This window comes from Somniosus microcephalus, unplaced genomic scaffold, assembly GCF_052327205.1.
Source record: "Somniosus microcephalus isolate GS21.2 unplaced genomic scaffold, FLI_Smic_1.0 scaffold7, whole genome shotgun sequence".
NCBI lineage: Eukaryota > Metazoa > Chordata > Chondrichthyes > Squaliformes > Somniosidae > Somniosus > Somniosus microcephalus.
The window spans coordinates 1095367-1118400 of NW_028225194.1; the positions used below are offsets into that span (position 1 = coordinate 1095367).

The window sequence follows — 23034 nt, forward strand, 5'->3', positions numbered from 1 at the left end:
CATGTCCCCCTTTCCCAGCCCAGGGGCAGTGAAGCTGATTTTCAGGCCCCAGCTGCTGCACAGGTTACATACGAACATACGAATTAGGAGCAGGAGTAGGCCACTCGGCCCCTCGAGCCTGCTCCACCATTCAATAAGATCATGGCTGATCTGATTACTCCACATTCCCACCTACCCCCGATAACCTTTCACCCCCTTGCTTATCAAGAATCTATCTACCTCTGCCTTAAAAATATTCAAAGACTCTGCTTCCACCGCCCTCTGAGGAAGAGAGTTTCAAAGTCTCACGACCGTCTGTAAGAAAAGATTTCTCCTCATCTCTGTCTTAAATGGGCGACCCCTTATTTTTAAACAGTGACCCCTAGTTCTAGATTCTCCCACAAGAGGAAACATCCTCTCCACATCCACCCTGTCCAAACCCCTCAGGATCTTATATGTTTCAATCAAGTCACCTCTTACTCTTCTAAACTCCAGCGGATACAAGCCTAGCCTGTCCAACCTTTCCTCATAAGACAACCCGCCCATTCCAGGTATTAGTCTAGTAAACCTTCTCTGAACTGCTTCCAACGCATTTACATCCTTCCTTAAATAAGGAGACCAATACTGTACACAGTGCTCCAGATGTGGTCTCGCCAATGCCCTGTATAACTGAAGCATAACCTCCCTACTTTTGTATTCAGTTTCCCTCGCAATAAACAATAACATTCTATTAGCTTTCCTGATTACTTCTTGTACCTGAATACTAACCTTTTGCGATTCATGCATTAGGACACCCAGATCCCTCTGCATCTCAGAGCTCTACAATCTCTCACCATTTAGATAATAGGCTTCTTTTTTATACATCCTGCCAAAATGGACAACTTCACATTTTCCCACATTATACTCCATTTGCCAGATCTTTACCCACTCACTTAACTGATCTATATCCCTTTGTAGCCTCATTATGTCCTCTTCACAATTTACTTTCCTGCCTATCTTTGTGTCATCAGCAAATTTAGCAACCATGCCTTCGGTCCCTTCATCCAAGTTATTTATATAAATTGTAAAAAGTTGAGGTCCCAGCACTGATCCCTGTGGCACACCACTCGTTACATCTTGCCAACCAGAAAATGACCCATTTATGCCTACTCTCTGTTTCCTATTAGCTAGCTAATCTTCTAGCCATGCCAACATGTTACCCCATACAACATGAGCTTTTATTTTCCACAATAGTCTTTGATGTGGCACCTTATCAAATGCCTTCTGGAAATCTAAGTACAGTACATCCACCAGTTCCCCTTTATCTACAGCACATGTTACTTCCTCAAAGAACTCCAATAAATTGGTTAAACATGATTTCCCTTTCACAAAACCATGTTGACTCTGCCTGATTACCTTGAACTTTTCCAAGTGCCCTGCTATAACGTTTTTAATAATAGCTTCTAACATCTTCCCAATGACAGATGTTAAGCTAACTGGCCTGTAGTTTCCTGCTTTCTGTCTCCCTCCCTTTGAGTAAAGGAGTTACATTCGCTATTTTCCAACCTAATGGAACCTTCCCCAAATCTGGGGAATTTTGGAAAATTTAAACCAACGCATCAACGATCTCACTAGCCACTTCTTTTAAGACCCTAGGATGAAGTCCATCAGGACCCGGGGACTTGTCAGCCCACAGCTCCAACAATTTGCTCAGTACCACTTCCCTGGTGATTGTAATTTTCTTGAGTTCCTCCCTCCCTTCCATTTCCTGATTTACAGCTATTTCTGGGATGTTACTTGAATCCTCTATAGTGAAGACCGATGCAAAATACCTGTTCAATTCAACTGCCATCTCCTTATTTTCCATTATTAATTCCCCAGACTCACTTTCTATAGGACCAACGCTCACTTTGTTAACTCTTTTCTTTTTTAAATATCTATAGAAACTCTTACTATCTGTGTTTATATTTCTAGCTAGCTTTCTCTGGTACTCTCATTTTTCTCTCCTTATTAATCTTTTAGTCATTCTTTGCTGTTTTTTATATTCTGTCCAATCTTCTGACCTGCCAGCCATCTTTGGACAATTATATGCTTTTTCTTTAAGTTTGATACTATCTTTAACTTTTTTAGTTAACCACGGATGGTGGGTCCTCCCCTTGGAATTTTTCTTTCTCGTTGGAATGTATCTATTCTGTGTATTCTGAAATATCCCCTAAAATGTCTGCCACTGCAACGCTATTGACCTCTCCCTTAACCTAATTTGCCAGTTCACTTTAGCTAGCTCTGCTTTCATGCCCTCATAATTGCCCTTATTTAAGTTTAAAATACTAGTCTTGGACCCATTCTTCTCTCCCTCAAACTGAATGTAAAATTCAATCATATTATGATCGCTGCTACCTAGGGGTGCCTTCACTATGAGGTCATTCATTAATCCTATCTCACTGCACAATACCAGGTCTAGTATAGCCTGCTCTCTGGTTGGTTCCAGAACGTGCTGTTCTAAGAAACATTCTATGAACTCCTCATCTAGGTTACCTTTGCCCATCTGATTTTTCCCGTTTATATGTAGATTAAAATCCCCCATGATTATAGCCATACCTTTCTGACAAGCTCCCATTATTTCTTCCTTTATACTCCATCCTACCGTGTGATTACTGTTAGGGGGCCTGTACACCACTCCCACAAGTGACTTCTTGCCTTTATCATTTCTCATCTTAACACGCGGGTGCAGCAAGCAATTAGGAAAGCAAATGGTACGTTAGTCTTTATTACAAAAGGATTGTAGGGACTTAAGGCGGATAAATCCCCCGAACCTGATGGCCTACATCCTCGGGTCTTGAGAGAAGTGGCGGTAGGGATTGTGGATGCATTGGTGATTATTTTCCAGAACTCCCTGGACTCAGGAAAGGTCCCGGCAGATTGGAAAACTGCTGATGTAACACCCTTATTTAAGAAGGGAAGTAGACAAAAAGCTGGAAACTATAGACCAGTTCGCCTAACATCTGTGGTTGGCAAAATGTTGGAGTCCATTATTAAGGAAACAGTAACAGAGCATTTGGATAAACATAATTTAATAGGACAGAGTCAGCATGGTTTTATGAAGGGGAAGTCATGTTTGACAAATTTGCTCGAATTCTTTGAGGATGTAACATACAGGGTGGATAAAGGGGAACCAGTGGATGTGGTGTATTTGGACTTCCAAAAGGCATTTGACAAGGTTCCACACAAAAGATTACTGATCAAGATAAGAAATCACGGGATTGGGGTAATATACTGGCATGGGTGGAAGATTGGCTATCTAACAGAAAACAAAGAATTGGGATAAATGGTTCATTCTCAGGCTGGCAATCAGTAACTAGTGGTGTTCCGCAGGGGTCAGTGCTGGGACCCCAACTCTTTACAATCTATATTAACGATTTGGAGGAAGGGACCAAGTGCAACATATCCAAGTTTGCCGACAATACAAAGATGGGAGGGAAAGCAATGAGGATGAGATAAAAAACCTGCAAAAGGGCATAGACAGGCTAAGTGAGTGGGCAGAGATTTGGCAGATGCAATATAATGTTGGAAAGTGTGAGGTTATGCACTTTGGCAGAAAAAAATCAAAGAGCAAGTTATTATCTAAATGGAGAGAAACTGCAAAGTGCTACAGTACAAAGGGATCTGGGGGTCCTGGTGCATGAAACACAAAAAGTTAGTATGCAGGTGCAGCAGGTGATCAGGAAAGCCAATGGAATCTTGGCTTTTATTGCAAGGGGGATGGAGTATAAAAACAGGGAAGTCTTGCTGCAGTTATACAGGGTATTGGTGAGGCCACACCTGGAATACTGCGTGCAGTTTTGGTTTCCATATTTAAGAAAAGATATACTTGCTCTCGAGGTGGTTCAGAGAAGGTTCACTCGGTCGATTCCGGAGATGAGGGGGTTGACGTATGAGGAAAGTTTGAGTAGGTTGGGACTCTACTCATTGGAGTTCAGAAGAATGAGAGGCGATCTTATCGAAACATATAAGATTGTGAGGGGGCTTGATCGGGTGGATGCGGGGAGGATGTTTCCACTGATGGGTGAGAGTAGAACTAGGGGGCATAATCTTAGAATAAGGGGCTGCCCTTTCAAAACTGAGATGAGGAGAAACTTCTTCACTCAGAGGGTGGTAAATCTATGGAATTTGCCACCTCAGATAGCTGTGGAAGCTGCAACATTAAATAAATTTAAAATGGAGATAGACAGTTTCCTAACTGATAAGGGAATTAGGGGTTACGGGGAGAGGGCAGGAAACTGGACGTGAGTCTAAATTCGGATCAGCCATGATCCTATTGAATGGCGGAGCAGGCCCGAGGGGCCGTATGGCCTACTCCTGCTCCTACTTCTTATGTTCTTATGATTGGCGTATAAGAGTAAAGAAGTCTTACTGCAAATATACAGAGCCTTGGTGAGACCACACCTAATAATAATAATAATCATAATCAACTTTATTGTCATTGTTAATGCACAAGTGCAGTACAACGAAATGTAGGCTTGCGGCTCCCGAGAGTGTACATTTAGATTAAGACATTTAAACATTCAACATACATTTGGCTTGTAATACATTAACATAAACATAACCATAATAAAGTGCATTGGCAGATGTGCAGGCTTTAGAGTTTATTTGTGGAGTTCAGTAGGATGACAGCCCTGGGAAAGAAGCTGTTCCTAAATCTGGTGATACGGGTGCGAATGCATCTGTAGCGTCTCCGAGATGGCAGGAGGGCGAACAGACTGTGGCTGGGGTGGGTAGGGTCTTTGATGATGGTCTGTGACCTCCGTAGACAGCGTTTCTGGTATATGTGCTCTATGGTCGGTAGCCGGGTGCCGGTAATGCGTTGGGCAGTTTTGACTACCCGCTGCAGGGCTTTCCGGTCATAGTAGCTACAGCTGCCATACCATACTGTGATACAGTTCGTCAGGATGCTCTCAATTGTGCAGCGGTAAAAGTTAGAGAGGATCAGGGGTGACAGGTTACATCCCTTCAGCCTCCTTAGGAAATATAGGCGCTGCTGGGCCTTCTTCACCAGAGAGGAGGTATTGAGGGACCAGGAGAGGTCTTCCGTGATGTGGACTCTGAGGAACTTAAAGCTGTCCACCCTTTCCACCACAGCCCCATGGATGTGGATGGGGGTGTGACTTCCGCCTTTAGACTTCCTGAAGTCCACAATGATTTCTTTGGTTTTCTTGATGTTAAGGGCCAGGTTGTTATCGGCGCACCACTTCACGAGATGCTGGACCTCCTCCCTGTAGGCTGACTCATCGTTGTTGGTGATCTGGCCTACTACCATGGTATCATCCGCAAACTTGATGATGGTGTTGGAACCATGAACAGCCACACAGTCGTGGGTGAAGAGGGAGTAGAGGAGGGGGCTCAGCACACACCCTTGTGGGGTATTGTGTACAGTTTTGGTCTCCTTACCTAAGGACGGATATACTTGCCTCAGAGGGAGTGCAACGAAGGTTCACCAGACTGATTCCTGGGATGGGGGGATTGTCCTATGAGGAGAGATTGAGGAGACTGGGCCTATATTCCCAGGAATTTTGAAGAATGAGAGGTGATCTCATTGAAACATCCACAATTCTTACAGGGCTTGACAGGGTAGATGCTGGGAGACTGTTTCCCCTGGCTGGGGAGTCTAGAACCAGGGGTCACAGTCTCAGAATAAGGGGTCGGCCATTTAGGACTGAGATGAGGAGAAATTTCTTCACTCAGAGGGTGGTGAATCTTTGGAATTCTCTGCCCCAGAGGGCTGTGGAGGTTCAGTCATTGAGTATAATCAAGGCTGAGATCGATAGATTTTTGGACTCATGGGGAATCAAGGGATATGGGGATCGGGCGGGAAGGTGGAGATGAGGTAGAAGATCAGCCATGATCTTATTGAATGGCGGAGCAGGCTCGAAGGGCCGAATGGCCTGCTCCTGCTCCTATTTCTTATGTTCTTAAGAAAGCTATTTACTATAGCCTGCTGCCCCACGACAAATACACAGAGGATTTCAGTTACGTGGAGAGACTGGAGAAGCTGGGATTGTTCTCCTTGGAGCAGAGAAGGTGCAGCGGAGATTTAATAGAGGTGTTCAAAACAGGAAGGGTTTGGATAGAGTAAATAGGAGCATGGGAACAGGAGGAGGCCATTCAGCCCCTCCAGCCTGTTCCGCCATTCAATGAGATCATGGCCGATCTGTGTCTTAACTCCACCCACCTGCCTTGGCTCCATATCCCTTTGCTCCCTTGTCTAGCAAAAATCTATCGCTCTGGGATTTTAAATGATTAATTGAGCTGGCATCGACTGCTTCCTGTGGGAGAGGGTTCCACACTTCTACCACCCTTTGTGTGAAGAAGTGTTTCCCAACTTCTCTCCTGAATGGCCTGGCTCTGATTTTAAGGTGATGTCCCCTTGTCCTCGACTTCCCCACTGGCGGAAAAAGTTTCTCTCTATCTACTCTACCAATTCCTTTCAAAATCCTAAAATCCTCAATCACTCCTTAACCTTCTAGATTCCAGGGAACACAAGCCTAGTTTATGTAATCTCTCCTCATAATCTAACCCTTGGAGCCCGGGTAACATTCTGGTCAATCTGTGCTGCACTCCTTCCAAGGTCAGTATATCCTTTCTGAGGTGCGGTGCCCAGAACTGTACACAGTGCTCCAGGGAGTTCCAGGGAGTTACTGTGTGTAGGTCCCTGAAGGTGGCGGGACATATTGAGAGAGTGGTTAACAAAGCATATGGGATCTTGGGCTTCATAAATAGAGGTATTGAGTACAAAAGTAGAGAAGTTATGCTGAACCTTTATAAAGCGCTGGTTAGGCCACAACTGGAGTATTGGGTCCAGTTCTGGTCACCACACTTTAGGAAGGATGTGAAGGCCCTCGAGAGGGTGCAGAGGAGATTTACCAGAATGGTTCCGGGGATGGGGGATCTTAGCTACAAGGACAGGTTGGAGAAGCTGGATTTGTTTTCATTAGAGCAAAGGAGGTTGAGGGCTGATTTGATAGAGGTGTACAAGATTATGGCGGGTGTGGATAGGCTAGACGGGGAAAGGCTGTTCCCACGAGTTGATGGTACAAGGACTAGGGGACACAGATTTAAGGTTTTGGGCAAGAGATACAGGTTGGATGTGAGGAAAAACTTTTTTACGCAGCGAGTGGTGAGGACCTGGAACTCGCTGCCGACGGAAGTGGTGGAAGCGGAGACACACAATGTTTTCAAGGGGAGACTAGATAGGCACTTGAGGGAAATAAACTTGCAGGGCTACGGGGATAGAGCGGGGGAATGGGACTGACTGGATTGTATACAGAGAGCCGGCACGGACTCGATGGGCCGAATGGCCTCCTGTTGTGCCGTTATGACTCTCTGGGGTCTAACCAGGGCTTTGTATAGCTGTAGCTTATAAGGAGAAACTGTTTCCAGTGGCAGGAGGGTCGGTAACCAGAGGACACAGATATAAGGTCATTGACAAAAGAACCAGAGGCGAGGTGAGGAGAATTTTATTGACGCAGCGAGTTGTTGTGATCTGGAATGCGCTGCCTGAAAGGGCGGTGGAAGCAGAGTCAATAATAACGTTCACTGGGGAATTGGATAAATACTTGAAGGGGAAAAATTTTCAGGGCTATGGGGACAGAGCAGGGGAGTGGGACTAAATGGAGAGCTCTTTCAAAGAGCCGGCACAGGCACGATGGGCTGAATGGCCTCCTTCTGTGCTGTATGATTCTAGGAGCCACTCCTAGAGTGGAGTGGTGCCCGCAGGGATCGCTTGGCAGGAAATTGGGAGGAGGTGGTTCACACGCAGACAGCACCTGATTTCGAGACGCTGTCCTTTTAAAATTGGTTCTCCACAGGCAAGGAGTGACTCGGTCCCTTTAATGAAAATCACATTGAAAAGGAGAGTCCCTGGCCCTTTAAGAGCCCTCCGCCCACCAGTCCCACCTTTTTCGTAAAGTCTTTGAAATTAATAATAAAAGTTCATGCAGAAAAAATGTGAGTGTGTGTCTGACTGTATTTTAGTGAGTCTGTGTCTGTGTGTCTGTCTGACTGTATGTGTGTGTGTCTGTGTAGAATAGCATCATAGAATGATACAGCACAGAAGGAGGCCATTCAGCCCATCATGCCTGTGCCGGCTCTTAGAAAGAGCGATCCAATTAATCCCACTCCCCCTGCTCTTTCCCCAAAGCCCTGTAAATGTTTTACCTTCAAGTATTTACCTCAATCTCTTTTGAATTATAATATTGAATCTGCTTCCACCGCCCTTTCAGGCAGCGCATTCCAGATCACAACAACTTGGTGTAAAAATCTGTTTCCTCATGTCACCTCTGGTTCTTTTGCCAATCGCCTTAAATCTGGTTTCTGTCCCTTCAGCCATTGGAAACGGTTTCTCCTTATTTACACTCTCAAAATCCATCCTGATTTTGAACAACTCTATCAAATCTCCTCTTAATCTTCTTTGCTTAAGGAGAACAACCCCAGCTTCTCCCGTCTCTCCACGTAACTCAAGTCCCTCATCCTTGGTCCCATTCTCGTAAATTTCTTCTGCACCCTCTCTTAGGCCTTGACATCCTTCCTAAAGTGTGGTGCCCAGCGGAAGCCTAGCCAGTGCTTAGCATAACCTGCTTGCTTTTGTACTCTATTCCTCTATTAATAAAGTCAAGGATCCTGTATGCCTTTTTTAAACAGGCTTCTCAACTTGTCCTGCCACCTTCTAAGATTTGTGTACATACCCCCCGAGGCCTCTCTGTTCCTGCACCCTCTTTAAAACTGGACCATTTAGTTTATATTGCCTCTCCTCATTCTTCCTACCAAAATGAATCACTTCACGCTTCTCTACATTAAATTTAATCTGCCACGTTTCTGCCCATTTCACCAGTCTGGCTACATCCTCCTGAATTCTGTTACTATCCTCATTGTTTGCTACATTTCTGAGTTTCGTGTCGTCTGTAAATTTTGAAATTTTGCCCTGGATCCCCAAGTCCAGGTCATTGATATATATCAAAAAATGCAGTGGTCCGAATCAATGTTCACGTTAAGTTGCGCGGCCACGCAGCGGTCTGGAGGTCCCGCGCAGCCGGCTCACCGCCCTATAAATGGAATAAACGCGCATGCGCGGAAATTTGAATGGGCCGTGCAGCCCGTTAAAGGGGCCACGCACCTCAAAATAAAGAGGGAACATTGGTCCTAATACCGACCCCTGGGGAACATCACTGTTTACCTCCCTCCAGTCTGAAAAGCAACCGTTCACCACTACTCTCTGCTTTCTGTCAATTCAATTCAATTCGCTTTATTGGCATGTGGCATGACAAGGTACTTCTTATGTTGCCAAAGCATCGAAAAACATTCATGGTTGTACACAAAAATACAGATCTATCCATACAGTGTATAAACAGATATATCCCTGAGTGTATAAATATACATTCATATAATTTGTATATTCTCTTTTCTTATATTTAGTGGTTGTCCCTCTGTTTATGGCAAGCTGTAACATAGTGTGCCGCTAAGGTTACACAATTTCTCTCTTCCCCTAGTAGGTATGGGAGTTTTTGGTCGTCATTCAAATTTCTGAATTCCGGGCATATTTTTGTGAATTTTGGGTAGAAATTCTCCCTTATGTCCTGATATTTTCTACAAGCTGTGAGGAAGTGCATCTCTGTCTCCACCACTCCCTGACTGCAGTGAGAGCATATCCTGTCCTCTCTTGGTAGCCGGGTCTGCCTGTGTCTACCTTTTTCGATCGCCAGGCTATGTTCACTAAGTCTGTACATTGTCAAGGTTTTTCTCAGTTTGCTATCCTTTACCATGGTCAGGTAATCAGCCATGTTGTATTGTCTGTTTAGGGCCAAGTAGCAATTGAGTTTGCTTTGGGTTTTTGTTGTATCTGCCCAATATGACAGATATTTTTCCTTTTGCTTAGCGACGATTCCCTTGGCAGAGAATTGGGAGGGGGCAAGTGCAAACAGCACCTGATTTCTCGCCAAGCACTCACGGGAGCAGGGGATTTGCTCTCATTTAAATGTCAGTCTCTTAAATATACATTATTATAAAAAGGGAGATGCTGTCCCTTTAAAATCAGTCATCCACGGGGACGCGGTCCCTTTAATGAAAATCTCATAGAAAAAGAGAGTGCCTGTCCCTTTAAGAGAACCCCCACCACTCCCATATTTCTCTTAATAAAGTGCTTGAAATTAATAATTAAAACGCAGAAAATTAATATTAAAAAAATTAATTCAGGGAGAAAAAATATTTTTACTCACATTTGCTCCACAGCGTTTCTTGTTTCTGTTTCATCAATTTAAAAACTTACTGCTTTTTTTACGATCAGCCATGATCGCATTGAATGGAGGAGCAGGCTCGAAGGGCCGAATGGCCTACTCCTGCTCCTATCTTTTATGTTTAAAACAAGTATCTTCTGTAAAATAAAATTAGTTTGAGCTGTAAAAGGAACATAAACAATAAACTATCCCAGGATCACAGATTCTGACCAGGCCGCTTTACAAAATGGCGGCGGGCCAACCCCAGGTCCCGCATCACAGAAATCACAGAAACCACACAGTGCAGATAGAGGCCATTTCGGCCCATCGAGCCTGCACCAACACATATCCCACCCTATCCCCGTAACCCCACGTATTTAATCCCCCTAACACTAAGGGTCAATTTATCATAGCCAATCAACCTAACCCGCACATCTTTGGACTGTGGGAGGAAACCGGAGCACCCGGAGGAAACCCACGCAAACACAGGGAGAATGTGCAAACTCCACACAGTCGCCCGAGGCTGGATTCGAACCCGGGTCCCTGGCGCTGTGAGGCAACAGTGCTAACCACTATGCCACCGTGCATCCTCCTTCGCCGCGATTGGTTGGAGGACCAAAGCCACGCGGTCAGTCATCCAGGCTCCGCCTCCCCTCGCTCATTGGTGGAGAGCTCAGGGTCAGTCAGTGCACGCCGGCGACGTCGTGACGTTGCAGGGTGGGCGGTTGGAGCAGGCGGGAAATTAAATTAATTTAAATTAAATCTCCCGTCAGGCTCCTCTGTCCCAATCAGCCGGCGCAAGTCCCGCCCCTCGGGCTCCCCGATTGGTTGGAGGACCCGCCGCCGGCTCGCTCCTCCAGCCCCGCTCCGCTCGCTCCCTATTGGTCGGAAGCTCCCGTCAATCAGGCCCTGGGCCCGGGTCCTATCTTCTATGTACTTTCAGTCATGACTTTGATAAACTGGTTTTACCGGAAATTAGAAGAGGAGGGGAGAGATTTGAAGACACTCGGTCCCTTTGTGACTCTAAAGTTGCAGCTGGCCCCGCGCATGCGCCCCATGGCCCCGCCCTCTCCTGCTCCACAGGCGCCCGGCCAGCACCGCGCATGCTCAGCACACACCCTGGGCCCCTGTCAATCATCCTCCCCCTCTGAACAGGCACCGCCCCCTCCCCCTGCTCCGCATGCGCCGCCGGGCCCCGCTCCCAAATGTTGAGCCGCTACCGCGCCTGCGCAGGGCCTCGCATTCTGCGGAAGGCCCGGGCAACCACGAGAGTCCGGATCACCGGCGGAAAGTGAGTTTTATCAGGGTTTTTTATATATAGCGGAGAGAAGCGCGGGCGGGGAGATAAATAAAAGAAAATACAAACCGCAACGTCCCAGCGCCCGCCGGCACCGAGCGGAGTGGATTCAGCGGCCGCAGCCCCTTGTCTTCTGCAGGGAGCCGGACTGAGCCACGTCATCAACTTCACGGCGGTGACTGACGGGAGCTCCGACCATTAGGGAGAGAGCGGGCGGAGCTTGGAGGACTGAGGTGGCGGCGGGTCCTCCAATCAATCGGGGTGTCCGAGGGGCGGGACTTCCGCCGCCCGCTTCTCCCGCTGCTGATACAAGTGGAATGCAGCAGAGGGCGCTCTTCTGAGTTTGGGGCTTAGACCTGTTAGTGGAGCAGTGCAGAGGGAACTTTACTCTGCATTGGGCTTTACTCCCTCAGCACTGCACTGGAGGGGCAGCACAGAGTTTTAGACTCCAGTCTCTGGAGTGGGACTTCAACCCACAACCTTCTGACTCAGAGGAGAGAGTGCTGCCGCCTGAGGCACGGCTGACACTCTGTATCTAACCCGTGCTGTACCTGCCCTGGGAGTGTTTGATGGGACAGTGTAGAGGGAGCTGTACTCTGTATCTAACTCATGCTGTGCCTGCCCTGGGAGTGTTTGATGGGACAGTGTAGAGGGAGCTTTACTCTGTATCTAACCCGTGCTGTACCTGCCCTGGGAGTGTTTGATGGGACAGTGTAGAGGGAGCTTTAGTCTGTATCTAACCCGTGCTGTTCCTGCCCTGGGAGTATTTGATGGGACAGTGTAGAGGGAGCTTTACTCTGTATCTAACCCATGCTGTACCTGCCCTGGGAGTGTTTGATGGGACAGTGTAGAGGGAGCTTTACTCTGTATCTAACCCATGCTGTACCTGCCCTGGGAGTGTTTGGTGGGACAGTGTAGAGCGAGCTTTACTCTGTATCTAACCCATGCTGTACCTGCCCTGGGAGTGTTTGATGGGACAGTGTAGAGGGAGCTTTACTCTGTATCTAACCCCTGCTGTACCTGCCCTGGGAGTGTTTGATGGGACAGTGTAGAGGGAGCTTTAGTCTGTATCTAACCTGTGCTGTTCCTGCCCTGGGAGTATTTGATGGGACAGTGTAGAGGGAGCTTTACTCTGTATCTAACCCATGCTGTACCTGCCCTGGGAGTGTTTGATGGGACAGTGTAGAGGGAGCTTTACTCTGTATCTAACCCGTGCTGTACCTGCCCTGGGAGTGTTTGATGGGACAGTGTAGAGCGAGCTTTACTCTGTATCTAACCCATGCTGTACCTGCCCTGGGAGTGTTTGTTGGGACAGTGTAGAGCGAGCTTTACTCTGTATCTAACCCATGCTGTACCTGCCCTGGGAGTGTTTGTTGGGACAGTGTAGAGCGAGCTTTACTCTGTATCTAACCCATGCTGTACCTGCCCTGGGAGTGTTTGGTGGGACAGTGTAGAGGGAGCTTTACTCTGTATCTAACCCGTGCTGTACCTGCCCTGGGAGTGTTTGATGGGACAGTGTAGAGGGAGCATTACTCTGTATCTAACCCGTGCTGTACCTGCCCTGGGAGTGTTTGATGAGACAGTGTAGAGGGAGCTTTACTCTGTATCTAACCCGTGCTGTACCTGCCCTGGGAGTCTTTGATGGGACAGTGTAGAGGGAGCTTTACTCTGTATCTAACCCGTGCTGTACCTGCCCTGGGAGTGTTTGATGGGACAGTGTAGAGGGAGCTTTACTCTGTATCTAACCCGTGCTGTACCTGCCCTGGGAGTGTTTGATGGGACAGTGTAGAGGGAGTTTTACTCTGTATCTAACCCGTGCTGTACCTGCCCTGGGAGTGTTTGATGGGACAGTGTAGAGGGAGTTTTACTCTGTATCTAACCCGTGCTGTACCAGCCCTGGGAGTGTTTGATGGGAGTGTAGAGGGAGATTTACTCTGTATCTAATCCGTGCTGTACCTACCCTGGGAGTGTTTGATGGGACAGTGTAGAGGGAGCTTTACTCTGTATCTAACCCGTGCTGTACCTGCCCTGGGAGTGTTTGATGGGACAGTGTAGAGGGAGCTTTACTCTGTATCTAACCCGTGCTGTACCTGCCCTGGGAGTGTTTGATGGGACAGTGTAGAGGGAGCTTTACTCTGTATCTAACCCGTGCTGTACCTGCCCTGGGAGTGTTTGATGGGACGGTGTAGGGGGAGCTTTACTCTGTATCTAACCCGTGCTGTACCTGCCCTGGGAGTGTTAGATGGGACAGTGTGGAGGGAGCTTTACTCTGTATCTAACCCGTGCTGTACCTGCCCTGGGAGTGTTTGGTGGGACAATGCAGAGGGAGCTTTACTCTGTATCTAACCCGTGCTGTACCTGCCCTGGGAGTGTTTGATGGGACAGTGTAGAGGCAGCTTTACTCTGTATCTAACCTGTGCTGTACCTGCCCTGGGAGTGTTTGATGGGACAGTGCAGAGGGAGCTTTACTCTGTATCTAACCCATGCTGTACCTGCCCTGCGAGTGTTTGATGGGACAGTGTAGAGGGAGCTTTACTCTGTATCTAACCTGTGCTGTACCTGCCCTGGGAGTGTTTGATGGGACAGTGTAGAGGGAGCTTTACTCTGTATCTAACCCGTGCTGCACCTGCCCTGGGAGTGTTAGGTGGGACAGTGTAGAGGGAGCTTTACTCTGTATCTAACCCGTGCTGTACCTGCCCTGGGAGTGTTTGATGGGACAGTGTAGAGGGAGCTTTACTCTGTATCTAACCTGTGCTGTACCTGCCCTGGGAGTGTTTGATGGGACAGTGTAGAGGGAGCTTTACTCTGTATCTAACCCATGCTGTACCTGCCCTGCGAGTGTTTGATGGGACAGTGTAGAGGGAGCTTTACTCTGTATCTAACCTGTGCTGTACCTGCCCTGGGAGTGTTTGATGGGATAGTGTAGAGGGAGCTTTACTCTGTATCTAACCCGTGCTGTACCTGCCCTGGGAGTGTTTGATGGGACAGTGTAGAGGGAGCTTTACTCTGTATCTAACCCGTGCTGTACCTGCCCTGGGAGTGTTTGATGGGACAGTGTAGAGGGAACTTTACTCTGTATCTAACCCATGCTGTACCTGCCCTGGGAGTGTTTGATGGGACAGTGTAGAGGGTGCTTTACTCTGTATCTAACCCATGCTGTACCTGCCCTGGGAGTGTTTGATGGGACAGTGTAGAGGGAGCTTTACTCTGTATCTAACCCGTGCTGTACCTGCCCTGGGAGTGTTTGATGGGACAGTGTAGAGGGAGCTTTACTCTGTATCTAACCCGTGCTGTACCTGCCCTGGGAGTGTTTGATGGGACAGTGTAGAGGGAGCTTTACTCTGTATCTAACCCGTGCTGTACCTGCCCTGGGAGTGTTTGATGGGACAGTGTAGAGGGAGCTTTACTCTGTATCTAACCTGTGCTGTACCTGCCCTGGGAGTGTTTGATGGGACAGTGTCGAGGGAGCTTTACTCTGTATCTAACCCGTGCTGTTCCTGCCCTGGGAGTGTTTGATGGGACAGTGTAGAGGGAGCTTTACTCTGTATCTAACCCGTGCTGTACCTGCCTTGGGAGTGTTTGATGGGACAGTGTAGAGGGAGCTTTACTCTGTATCTAACCCGTGCTGTACCTGCCCAGGGAGTGTTTGATGGGACAGTGTAGAGGGAGCTTCACTCTGTATCTAACCCGTGCTGTACCTGCCCTGGGAGTGTTTGATGGGACAGTGTAGAGGGAGCTTTACTCTGTATCTAACCCGTGCTGTACCTGCCCTGGGAGTGTTTGATGAGACAGTGTAGAGGGAGCTTTACTCTGTATCTAACCCGTGCTGTACCTGCCCTGGGAGTCTTTGATGGGACAGTGTAGAGGGAGCTTTACTCTGTATCTAACCCGTGCTGTACCTGCCCTGGGAGTGTTTGATGGGACAGTGTAGAGGGAGCTTTACTCTGTATCTAACCCGTGCTGTACCTGCCCTGGGAGTGTTTGATGGGACAGTGTAGAGGGAGTTTTACTCTGTATCTAACCCGTGCTGTACCTGCCCTGGGAGTGTTTGATGGGACAGTGTAGAGGGAGTTTTACTCTGTATCTAACCCGTGCTGTACCTGCCCTGGGAGTGTTTGATGGGAGTGTAGAGGGAGATTTACTCTGTATCTAATCCGTGCTGTACCTACCCTGGGAGTGTTTGATGGGACAGTGTAGAGGGAGCTTTACTCTGTATCTAACCCGTGCTGTACCTGCCCTGGGAGTGTTAGATGGGACAGTGTGGAGGGAGCTTTACTCTGTATCTAACCCGTGCTGTATCTGCCCTGGGAGTGTTTGATGGGACAGTGTAGAGGGAGCTTTACTCTGTATCTAACCCGTGCTGTACCTGCCCTGGGAGTGTTTGATGGGACAGTGTAGAGGGAGCTTTACTCTGTATCTAACCCCGTGCTGTACCTGCCCTGGGAGTGTTTGATGGGACAGTGTAGAGGGAACTTTACTCTGTATCTAACCCATGCTGTACCTGCCCTGGGAGTGTTTGATGGGACAGTGTAGAGGGTGCTTTACTCTGTATCTAACCCATGCTGTACCTGCCCTGGGAGTGTTTGATGGGACAGTGTAGAGGGAGCTTTACTCTGTATCTAACCCGTGCTGTACCTGCCCTGGGAGTGTTTGATGGGACAGTGTAGAGGGAGCTTTACTCTGTATCTAACCCGTGCTGTACCTGCCCTGGGAGTGTTTGATGGGACAGTGTAGAGGGAGCTTTACTCTGTATCTAACCCGTGCTGTACCTGCCCTGGGAGTGTTTGATGGGACAGTGTAGAGGGAGCTTTACTCTGTATCTAACCTGTGCTGTACCTGCCCTGGGAGTGTTTGATGGGACAGTGTCGAGGGAGCTTTACTCTGTATCTAACCCGTGCTGTTCCTGCCCTGGGAGTGTTTGATGGGACAGTGTAGAGGGAGCTTTACTCTGTATCTAACCCATGCTGTACCTGCCCTGCGAGTGTTTGATGGGACAGTGTAGAGGGAGCTTTACTCTGTATCTAACCTGTGCTGTACCTGCCCTGGGAGTGTTTGATGGGATAGTGTAGAGGGAGCTTTACTCTGTATCTAACCCGTGCTGTACCTGCCCTGGGAGTGTTTGATGGGACAGTGTAGAGGGAGCTTTACTCTGTATCTAACCCGTGCTGTACCTGCCCTGGGAGTGTTTGATGGGACAGTGTAGAGGGAACTTTACTCTGTATCTAACCCATGCTGTACCTGCCCTGGGAGTGTTTGATGGGACAGTGTAGAGGGTGCTTTACTCTGTATCTAACCCATGCTGTACCTGCCCTGGGAGTGTTTGATGGGACAGTGTAGAGGGAGCTTTACTCTGTATCTAACCCGTGCTGTACCTGCCCTGGGAGTGTTTGATGGGACAGTGTAGAGGGAGCTTTACTCTGTATCTAACCCGTGCTGTACCTGCCCTGGGAGTGTTTGATGGGACAGTGTAGAGGGAGCTTTACTCTGTATCTAACCCGTGCTGTACCTGCCCTGGGAGTGTTTGATGGGACAGTGTAGAGGGAGCTTTACTCTGTATCTAACCTGTGCTGTACCTGCCCTGGGAGTGTTTGATGGGACAGTGTCGAGGGAGCTTTACTCTGTATCTAACCCGTGCTGTTCCTGCCCTGGGAGTGTTTGATGGGACAGTGTAGAGGGAGCTTTACTCTGTATCTAACCCGTGCTGTACCTGCCTTGGGAGTGTTTGATGGGACAGTGTAGAGGGAGCTTTACTCTGTATCTAACCCGTGCTGTACCTGCCCAGGGAGTGTTTGATGGGACAGTGTAGAGGGAGCTTCACTCTGTATCTAACCCGTGCTGTACCTGCCCTGGGAGTGTTTGATGGGACAGTGTAGAGGGAGCTTTACTCTGTATCTAACCCGTGCTGTACCTGCCCTGGGAGTGTTTGATGAGACAGTGTAGAGGGAGCTTTACTCTGTATCTAACCCGTGCTGTACCTGCCCTGGGAGTCTTTGATGGGACAGTGTAGAGGGAGCTTTACTCTGTATCTAACCCGTGCTGTACCTGCCCTGGGAGTGTTTGATGGGACAGTGTAGAGGGAGCTTTACTCTGTATCTAACCCGTGCTGTACCTGCCCTGGGAGTGTTTGATGGGACAGTGTAGAGGGAGTTTTACTCTGTATCTAACCCGTGCTGTACCTGCCCTGGGAGTGTTTGATGGGACAGTGTAGAGGGAGTTTTACTCTGTATCTAACCCGTGCTGTACCTGCCCTGGGAGTGTTTGATGGGAGTGTAGAGGGAGATTTACTCTGTATCTAATCCGTGCTGTACCTACCCTGGGAGTGTTTGATGGGACAGTGTAGAGGGAGCTTTACTCTGTATCTAACCCGTGCTGTACCTGCCCTGGGAGTGTTAGATGGGACAGTGTGGAGGGAGCTTTACTCTGTATCTAACCCGTGCTGTATCTGCCCTGGGAGTGTTTGATGGGACAGTGTAGAGGGAGCTTTACTCTGTATCTAACCCGTGCTGTACCTGCCCTGGGAGTGTTTGATGGGACAGTGTAGAGGGAGCTTTACTCTGTATCTAACCCCGTGCTGTACCTGCCCTGGGAGTGTTTGATGGGACAGTGTAGAGGGAACTTTACTCTGTATCTAACCCATGCTGTACCTGCCCTGGGAGTGTTTGATGGGACAGTGTAGAGGGTGCTTTACTCTGTATCTAACCCATGCTGTACCTGCCCTGGGAGTGTTTGATGGGACAGTGTAGAGGGAGCTTTACTCTGTATCTAACCCGTGCTGTACCTGCCCTGGGAGTGTTTGATGGGACAGTGTAGAGGGAGCTTTACTCTGTATCTAACCCGTGCTGTACCTGCCCTGGGAGTGTTTGATGGGACAGTGTAGAGGGAGCTTTACTCTGTATCTAACCCGTGCTGTACCTGCCCTGGGAGTGTTTGATGGGACAGTGTAGAGGGAGCTTTACTCTGTATCTAACCTGTGCTGTACCTGCCCTGGGAGTGTTTGATGGGACAGTGTCGAGGGAGCTTTACTCTGTATCTAACCCGTGCTGTTCCTGCCCTGGGAGTGTTTGATGGGACAGTGTAGAGGGAGCTTTACTCTGTATCTAACCCGTGCTGTACCTGCCCTGGGAGTGTTTGATGGGACAGTGTAGAGGGAGCTTTACTCTGTATCTAACCCCGTGCTGTACCTGCCCTGGGAGTGTTTGATGGGACAGTGTAGAGGGAGCTTTACTCTGTATCTAACCCGTGCTGTACCTGCCCTGGGAGTGTTTGATGGGACAGTGTAGAGGGAGTTTTACTCTGTATCTAACCCGTGCTGTACCTGCCCTGGGAGTGTTTGATGGGACAGTGTAGAGGGAGTTTTACTCTGTATCTAACCCGTGCTGTACCTGCCCTGGGAGTGTTTGATGGGAGTGTAGAGGGAGATTTACTCTGTATCTAATCCGTGCTGTACCTACCCTGGGAGTGTTTGATGGGACAGTGTAGAGGGAGCTTTACTCTGTATCTAACCCGTGCTGTACCTGCCCTGGGAGTGTTAGATGGGACAGTGTGGAGGGAGCTTTACTCTGTATCTAACCCGTGCTGTACCTGCCCTGGGAGTGTTTGATGGGACAGTGTAGAGGGAGCTTTACTCTGTATCTAACCCATGCTGTACCTGCCCTGTGAGTGTTTGATGGGACAGTGTAGAGGGAGCTTTACTCTGTATCTAACCCGTGCTGTACCTGCCCTGGGAGTGTTTGATGGGACAGTGTCGAGGGAGCTTTACTCTGTATCTAACCCGTGCTGTTCCTGCCCTGGGAGTGTTTGATGGGACAGTGTAGAGGGAGCTTTACTCTGTATCTAACCCGTGCTGTACCTGCCTTGGGAGTGTTTGATGGGACAGTGTAGAGGGAGCTTTACTCTGTATCTAACCCGTGCTGTACCTGCCCAGGGAGTGTTTGATGGGACAGTGTAGAGGGAGCTTCACTCTGTATCTAACCCGTGCTGTACCTGCCCTGGGAGTGTTTGATGGGACAGTGTAGAGGGAGCTTTACTTTGTATCTAACCCGTGCTGTACCTGCCCTGGGAGTGTTTGATGAGACAGTGTAGAGGGAGCTTTACTCTGTATCTAACCCGTGCTGTACCTGCCCTGGGAGTCTTTGATGGGACAGTGTAGAGGGAGCTTTACTCTGTATCTAACCCGTGCTGTACCTGCCCTGGGAGTGTTTGATGGGACAGTGTAGAGGGAGCTTTACTCTGTATCTAACCCGTGCTGTACCTGCCCTGGGAGTGTTTGATGGGACAGTGTAGAGGGAGTTTTACTCTGTATCTAACCCGTGCTGTACCTGCCCTGGGAGTGTTTGATGGGACAGTGTAGAGGGAGTTTTACTCTGTATCTAACCCGTGCTGTACCTGCCCTGGGAGTGTTTGATGGGAGTGTAGAGGGAGATTTACTCTGTATCTAATCCGTGCTGTACCTACCCTGGGAGTGTTTGATGGGACAGTGTAGAGGGAGCTTTACTCTGTATCTAACCCGTGCTGTACCTGCCCTGGGAGTGTTAGATGGGACAGTGTGGAGGGAGCTTTACTCTGTATCTAACCCGTGCTGTATCTGCCCTGGGAGTGTTTGATGGGACAGTGTAGAGGGAGCTTTACTCTGTATCTAACCCGTGCTGTACCTGCCCTGGGAGTGTTTGATGGGACAGTGTAGAGGGAGCTTTACTCTGTATCTAACCCCGTGCTGTACCTGCCCTGGGAGTGTTTGATGGGACACTGTAGAGGGAGCTTTACTCTGTATCTAACCCGTGCTGTACCTGCCCTGGGAGTGTTTAATGGGACAGTGTAGAGGGAGCTTTACTCTGTATCTAACCCGTGCTGTACCTGCCCTGGGAGTGTTTAATGGGACAGTGTAGAGGGAGCTTTACTCTGTATCTAACCCGTGCTGTACCTGCCCTGGGAGTGTTTAATGGGACAGTGTAGAGGGAGCTTTACTCTGTATCTAACCCGTGCTGTACCTGCCCTGGGAGTGTTTGATGGGACAGTGTAGAGGGAGCTTTACTCTGTATCTAACCCATGCTGTACCTGCCCTGTGAGTGTTTGATGGGACAGTGTAGAGGGAGCTTTACTCTGTATCTAACCCGTGCTGTACCTGCCCTGGGAGTGTTTGATGGGACAGTGTAGAGGGAGCTTTACTCTGTATCTAACCCGTGCTGTACCTGCCCTGGGAGTGTTTGATGGGACAGTGTAGAGGGAGATTTACTCTGTATCTAACCCGTGCTGTACCTGCCCTGGGAGTGTTTGATGGGACGGTGTAGGGGGAGCTTTACTCTGTATCTAACCCGTGCTGTACCTGCCCTGGGAGTGTTAGATGGGACAGTGTGGAGGGAGCTTTACTCTGTATCTAACCCGTGCTGTACCTGCCCTGGGAGTGTTTGGTGGGACAGTGTAGAGGGAGCTTTACTCTGTATCTAACCCGTGCTGTACCTGCCCTGGGAGTGTTTGATGGGACAGTGTAGAGGGAGCTTTACTCTGTATCTAACCTGTGCTGTACCTGCCCTGGGAGTGTTTGATGGGACAGTGTAGAGGGAGCTTTACTCTGTATCTAACCCATGCTGTACCTGCCCTGCGAGTGTTTGATGGGACAGTGTAGAGGGAGCTTTACTCTGTATCTAACCTGTGCTGTACCTGCCCTGGGAGTGTTTGATGGGATAGTGTAGAGGGAGCTTTACTCTGTATCTAACCCGTGCTGTACCTGCCCTGGGAGTGTTTGATGGGACAGTGTAGAGGGAGCTTTACTCTGTATCTAACCCGTGCTGTACCTGCCCTGGGAGTGTTTGATGGGACAGTGTAGAGGGAACTTTACTCTGTATCTAACCCATGCTGTACCTGCCCTGGGAGTGTTTGATGGGACAGTGTAGAGGGAGCTTTACTCTGTATCTAACCCATGCTGTACCTGCCCTGGGAGTGTTTGATGGGACAGTGTAGAGGGAGCTTTACTCTGTATCTAACCCGTGCTGTACCTGCCCTGGGAGTGTTTGATGGGACAGTGTAGAGGGAGCTTTACTCTGTATCTAACCCCGTGCTGTACCTGCCCTGGGAGTGTTTGATGGGACAGTGTAGAGGGAGCTTTACTCTGTATCTAACCTGTGCTGTTCCTGCCCTGGGAGTGTTTGATGGGACAGTGTAGAGGGAGCTTTACTCTGTATCTAACCGGTGCTGTACCTGCCTTGGGAGTGTTTGATGGGACAGTGTAGAGGGAGCTTTACTCTGTATCTAACCGGTGCTGTACCTGCCTTGGGAGTGTTTGATGGGACAGTGTTGAGGGAGCTTTACTCTGTATCTAACCCGTGCTGTACCTGCCCTGGGAGTGTTTGATGGGACAGTGTAGAGGGAGCTTCACTCTGTATCTAACCCGTGCTGTACCTGCCCTGGGAGTGTTTGATGGGACAGTGTAGAGGGAGCTTTACTCTATATCTAACCCGTGCTGTACCTGCCCTGGGAGTGTTTGATGGGACAGTGTAGAGGGAGCTTTACTCTGTATCTAACCCCGTGCTGTACCTGCCCTGGGAGTGTTTGATGGGACAGTGTAGAGGGAGCTTTACTCTGTATCTAACCCGTGCTGTACCTGCCCTGGGAGTGTTTGATGGGACAGTGTAGATGGAGCTATACTCTGTATCTAACCCATGCTGTACCTGCCCTGGGAGTGTTTGATGGGACAGTGTAGAGGGAGCTTTACTCTGTATCTAACCCATGCTGTACCTGCCCTGCGAGTGTTTGATGGGACAGTGTAGAGGGAGCTTTACTCTGTATCTAACCTGTGCTGTACCTGCCCTGGGAGTGTTTGATGGGACAGTGTAGAGGGAGCTTTACTCTGTATCTAACCCCTGCTGTACCTGCCCTGGGAGTGTTTGATGGGACAGTGTAGAGGGAGCTTTAGTCTGTATCTAACCCGTGCTGTTCCTGCCCTGGGAGTATTTGATGGGACAGTGTAGAGGGAGCGTTACTCTGTATCTAACCCATGCTGTACCTGCCCTGGGAGTGTTTGATGGGACAGTGTAGAGGGAGCTTTACTCTGTATCTAACCCGTGCTGTACCTGCCCTGGGAGTGTTTGATGGGACAGTGTAGAGCGAGCTTTACTCTGTATCTAACCCATGCTGTACCTGCCCTGGGAGTGTTTGTTGGGACAGTGTAGAGCGAGCTTTACTCTGTATCTAACCCATGCTGTACCTGCCCTGGGAGTGTTTGTTGGGACAGTGTAGAGCGAGCTTTACTCTGTATCTAACCCATGCTGTACCTGCCCTGGGAGTGTTTGGTGGGACAGTGTAGAGGGAGCTTTACTCTGTATCTAACCCGTGCTGTACCTGCCCTGGGAGTGTTTGATGGGACAGTGTAGAGGGAGCATTACTCTGTATCTAACCCGTGCTGTACCTGCCCTGGGAGTGTTTGGTGGGACAGTGTAGAGGGAGCTTTACTCTGTATCTAACCCGTGCTGTACCTGCCCTGGGAGTGTTTGATGGGACAGTGTAGAGGGAGCTTTACTCTGT

At 48.9% G+C, this 23034-nt stretch overlaps 1 protein-coding gene across 1 annotated transcript in view; it reads right to left on the minus strand.

Moving 5' to 3' along the window:
- The window catches only part of LOC147084002 (uncharacterized), a 48077-nt gene that overhangs the window by 15209 nt on the left and 9834 nt on the right, over positions 1 to 23034 (minus strand). The gene's annotated exons all lie outside the window — the stretch shown is intronic.